The 6,000-nt window shown below is 32.6% G+C and overlaps 1 non-coding gene across 1 annotated transcript; it reads left to right on the top strand.

Moving 5' to 3' along the window:
* Positions 1-3,755: 3,755 nt before the first annotated feature.
* Positions 3,756-3,888, top strand: LOC125939233 (small nucleolar RNA SNORA76). The gene has a single exon (XR_007462985.1). It is a non-coding gene; the product is annotated as a small nucleolar RNA SNORA76 (small nucleolar RNA).
* Positions 3,889-6,000: the final 2,112 nt, after the last annotated feature.

Genomic DNA, 6,000 nt, shown 5'->3' on the forward strand with positions numbered 1-6,000 from the left:
TGGTGTTGTTAATTCATACTAATATCTTTTCATATAGTTGAAAGTGTAGTAAATGTGTCACAAATAGAATGGAGAGCAATGACAAACCGAGAAAGTATTTGCAACATGTAGAACAAAGAATTTCGTATTCTCTTTAAAACATTTCTACATGGATTTTAATATCTTTATATAAATATGCATACATATTATATAGTTTACAAATACATACAAATATATATTTATACATACATGTATGTGTAAATCAAATTTTATGTAACATATTTAGTTAACTTCTTGCTGGAGGAAAGTTAGTCCAAATTTTTTACTCCTATAAATACAATCCTACGGGAGATAGTCTTATAAATAAATTCTGGAAAGCATATGTAACTATTCTTAAGAAAAATTCTTACTAGAGAATTTAGTACATTAAGAGAAAGGAGCATTTAAAATATATTTTTTTAATGTTTCTTCATTTTTGAGAGAGAGAGAGACATACCATGAGCAGGGGAGGGGTAGAGAGAAAGGGAGACAGAATCTGAAGCAGACTCCAGGCTCAGAGCCTGACATGGGGCTTGAACCCATGAACTGTGAGATCATGCCTGAGATGAAGTTGGATGCCCAACCAACTGAGCCACCAGGTGTCATGAGAAAGGAGCATTTTTAAGGCTCTTGTTATGTCTTATCTGAGGAAATTGAGAGGTGTTTTGTTTTTTGTTTTGTTTTGTTTTGTTTTGGTGTGAATAGGTGTTTTTATTAAAGCACAGGGACAAGATCCTTAGGCTGAAAGAGGTGTACTGTGATTGTGAGGAGTGATTGAAAATTTACTTTTAAATTGTGGGGGATGGGTAGAGAGAATGAAAGTCTCTAAATTAGAGATTTCCAATGTTAAAGAAGATTTACAGGATCCTGGAGGTCTGGCTATTGTTAAGCTAAGGTCCCTTTTAGTCTAGCAAAACATGAACATTAAGGCAATCTTGAAGCCTTGAGGAATGTCACACTCTGCTCGCCTCAGGCATTTATCAATGGGCTGTAAGTTGTAAGGAAATTTAATTTTATCTACATTTCTCTTGCTTTGTTCTCCTCATCATTTTCCCCTCAGAACCATTTGGACCCTTAAATCTTTAAGGTTGTTGAGGCTGGAAGGTCTTTTCTTCTGTAACTATTCCTGCTGAATAGGGGCAGAGAGATGTCAACATTGGTCAGTTGGGGAATTTCAGAGAATTTTTAAACTAGGTTTTAACATATGTAATACATTGTCTTTGTACTAAGTATACATAAGATGATACGTAGTTATTCACCTGGTCATGGGGCCTCTTCCAATTGTATCTGCCTCCTCTCCTGCCCTGTAATAAGCAATGTCAGTAGGCTAGTGTGGCTTTCTTTCACTCATGCAAGTGTATACATGTAGAAGCGTGTTTTGTTTTGTTTTGTTTTTCACCACCAAATAGAACCATATTAATGACATTAATTGGGAAATTACTTCTTTCATTTGAAAATATTGTCACCAACCTGTAAGTCAGCAGATTTAAACAAAAATAATTTTGAAATTCTTATGGTTCTCCCTTATATTTATAATTTTGTATAAATATGATTATAGCCTATGTGCCATTATTTTTTAGAGAGCAGTTATTTTTAACTCTTCTAGCCTTTGTTCTCTTCATTCAGTTTTCCCATATTTCCATACATGAACAGATATAGTATATAGCCAGTATATATATATATACACACTGTTTCTATATATAAATGCTTTCACAATACATACATTTATACGTGTATAAACTTATATATAAATATATATACTTGTAAATACACACAAATACACACTTATACACCTCATGCACACTCCATACATAAATACAGCGATATAGATCTATTTATTTAGTTTATAGAGATTTGTCTCTTTCTTTTACAGAATAATTAGTATGCTATACCCTTGATAGCATCTTGTTTTGCTCACTGAGTACACCTTGAAAGTTGAAATCATTCCCAGTCAAATGGTTTAGTGCTAGCTCAATTTAATGGACAAATATCAATTCATCATGTTAATGTGCCATAATGTCTTCACATGTAATTATTGGTGGATCATGTACATTTTAATTTTTGCCAATTTAATAGTGAAATTTCAAAATCTCATTTTTTTTTACATTTATTTGGTTATTGTGCATTTGATCATTTTTCGTAGTTTTAATTTTTCCCCCGTTTTATTGAGATATAATTGACATGCAACGCCGTATAAGTTCAAGGTGTATAGCATAATGACTTGTATATTGTGAAACGATTAGCACAGTTAGTTAACATCCATCATCTCATATATATACAAAAAAAAAAAAAAAAAGCTTTTTCCTTGTGAAAACAACTATTAGGATTTACTCTCTTAACAACACACAGATAAATCTACCATAGAGTAGTTTTAACTATCGTCATCATGTTGTACATTATATCTGCAGTACTTATTTATCTTATAACCAGAAGCTTGCACCTTTTGACCACCTTCATCCAATTCCCCAATCCCTCATCCCCTGCCTCCAGAAACCACAAAACTGCATCTCTTTTTCTATCAGTTTGTTTTATTTTGTCTTGGCTTTCAGTTTAGTTTTGTTTTTTAGATTCCACACGTAAGTGAGATCATATATTATTGGTCTTTCTTTGTCTAACTTATTTCACGTAGCCATAATGCCCTCAGGGTCTATCCGTGTTGTCACAAATGGCAGGATTTCCTTCTTTTTATGGCTGAATAATATTCCATTGTTTATTTATGCTACAATTTCTTTGTCCATGTATCCATTACTGGAAATTTATGTTGTTTCCATGGCTTGCCTTCTGTGGATAATGCTGCTACAAACATGAGGTGCATATATCTCATCAATGTGGTGTTTTCATTTCCTTCAGATATATTCCCAAAAGTGGAATTGCTGGATCATATGGCAGTTCTATTTTGAATTTTTTGAAGAAACTTAATAGTGTTTTCCATAGGAACTATACCAGTTCACAATGCCACCAGTAGCACACAAGTGTTCTCTTTTTTTCACATTTTTGCCAGCATTTGTCATCTCTTCCCTTTTTGATTATGGCCATTCTAACCATCTTGGGAAAAAACCAAAATTCAAAATTCAAAGTACAGTTTCTACTGATTGCATGCTGCTTTCACATAGTGTTAAAGTCAAAATATCATAAATTGAGCCATCCTAAGTTGGGGACTGTCTGTATATGCATATCACTCTTAGTAAATGCAGGAAAATGGATAGCTAGTTTTACCATTATCATATAGCTAAGAACTGCAATTGAAACACGTGGTTTAACTACTAATCAATACAGCAGTCTTTTCCTTATAGAGTTCATGTTTAAGTTATTGACAGAATTTACACATGAAGAATATTTACCCCATACCTTTTCAGGAATAGTTACACAACCAAAGGATGCTACATAATTATCACCAATATTACTAAAAATATTTAACATTTACTGCTGCTGCTTCTGTGCCAGTAGTATTTAATTCGTCCAACAACCATGTGTGGTGAGTACCCATATGTTACCCATTCACAAATGAGGCTCCTCGTGTTTAAAGAAATTATCACCTATCTCAGTGAGGAATAGCCAATGTCCTTCTGATGTAAAACTCTTATTTTTATTCATTAAGCTTCACTGACCTTATCAATATACACATTCTTTAAAGCTGATATAAAATAATTTAGAAAAAAATTCTGTAAGAATTGAAATTATAAGCATATAATGTCAGGGCAAATGATTGGTATTCAATGCCTCTTAACCATGATGCCTCACTGCCTTTGAGTCCCCACTGCGTCTGCGCGTGGAGCCTGGGGTCAGGCTGCAACGCCAGAGCACGCGCTTGCGCGTAAATGGGGCTGCCGGGTCATCCACCCGCGACTGTTTTAACCTCGAGAGACGGCTTGCATCGGGCCGTGGCTGCGGGCGACTGGGAAAGTAACTATGACGCGCACTTGGGTAAGATTGACAACCAATTTATTTCTTCTCATCCTTGGTCTGTGCCAACCCTCAAAAATTTTGGTTCCATCAAAGAAGCACAGCTCATCATAAAGGCAATTAAAAAATGATGGGGCGCCTGGCTCAGTTGGTTAAGCGGCCGACTTCAGCTCAGGTCATGATCTCGCGGTCCGTGAGTTCGAGCCCCGCGTTGGGCTCTGTGCTGACAGCTCAGAACTTGGAGCCTGCTTCGGATTCTGTGTCTCCCTCTCTCTCTGACCTTCCCCCATTCATGATCTGTCTCTCTCTGTCTCAAAAATGAATAAACATTAAAAAAAAAAATTAAAAAACGAAAACCACTTCCCTAAACAATTTCTTCCTTAACATATTATGACAGAGGTAAAGACATGTATATCTTACAAATGTACAATCTGTGGACAAAGGTTTATAAAGTAGTGTCCTTATTAAACCAAGACATTAGGACCAAACTTTTGTTACATAAATATGTGAATTTATCATCACTTGACTTTCTGGTAGTAGGGTTTTTTTTTCCCAACTTTTTGAGGTTTTAAGCTTACTGCGATGTATTTATTTCCCTAAGAACCCCATCCACATAAATTTAATTGTATGCCTTGTGTGTATTTTAATATTGATGTCAAATGATATTAAGTTCACTTGAGGTTTTTTTAAAAGAACTTTGCAGTTTTTCTTGATGTAATTCAGAAAAGTCCATAAAGCTTTTTTGAAAACACCCACATTTCTGTACCCTACTACATATTTCTTTTCCAAATTTAATACAGTCAAGTTAATATAGAAAAATTATCATTTTCAGGTTATATATATCCCCCATATTTTAATTATCTCATTTTGCATATCAGATACTTCTCCATAGAATTATATAAAATGGTGTTTTCTATTAATAAATCCTCATGACACAGTATACATTACACATGTATTATTGCATGTATAAAAAATTAATAACATTTAATTTTTTAAATTCTGGAATGGAACTTGAATTTTAGCCTTGTTTGTTTGTCTACTATTAGTTGAAGGAACTGAGACTCCCCAAGGTTAATTGATTTGCCCAAGATCACATATGTCATAAATGGTGAATCCTGGGTTGGAATGATTATGTTAAAAACAAGTAATAGTATATAATTATTTATTTTTCTCAGATGCTAATTATATCAAATCCAGTGTGTCACAAAAATAAAAACCATCATTCAAACACACTAGCTAGAAAAAAAAATTTCTTTTTTTTAAATGTGCCTTTTTCATTCAATGTAAATGGAATGAAACTGCATAAATGTTCTACAAAATCACATTAACTGTTGTCAATATTTATGTACAGTAATACATTTAGTCAACATATTTTAATTCATTTTTTTACTAATAACACTAAGATATATATTTTGAACTTACAATGTGTTTTGATTCTTGAATTCCTAAAAAGTGGAATGTTAAGGCTAAAATACTATATTGAAATCTATGTTAAAATTGTGAAACAAAGCAAAATGAATTTACTTCACAGTTGTCCCAAATTATAGTCCAGTTTCTAAAACTGCATCATTTTCCTGAGATTTTAAGTATTGATATTGATTTGAGGTATTGATTTTCTATGATACTAAATATTAAGGGTATTATTCTAGTTTTCTTGAATTTTGTTTTCTATTCCATTGCTTTATTTATTTCTTTATAAACATCACTATATTGAATTGTTAAATTTCTCTAGATTTTCATACATGTTAAGGTAAATATAGTTTTTTTCAGTCTTTGCTTATCTAATTTATTTTTCATAAAACACTATACACATTTGTTTGCAAGTTTCCTCCAAAAGATTCTATTGAAATTTGGATTAGAATTACCATTTGGCAAGTTTATAGTTCTGCCTTTTTAAAAACAGAGCTTTATATTTTCATTTATATTGTATTATCTCCCTAAGTTAATTTAATGTTATTTCTCTACATATTTCTATAGATTTTTTATTACATTTATTTTGAGAAATTTGATATCTTTATATATTTTTGGCCAATGAGAATTATTATTTTCATATTAGATTTTATATTTGACATTGACTGG

The sequence above is a fragment of the Panthera uncia genome (genome assembly GCF_023721935.1).
Source record: "Panthera uncia isolate 11264 chromosome B2 unlocalized genomic scaffold, Puncia_PCG_1.0 HiC_scaffold_24, whole genome shotgun sequence".
Taxonomy (NCBI): Eukaryota; Metazoa; Chordata; class Mammalia; order Carnivora; family Felidae; genus Panthera; species Panthera uncia.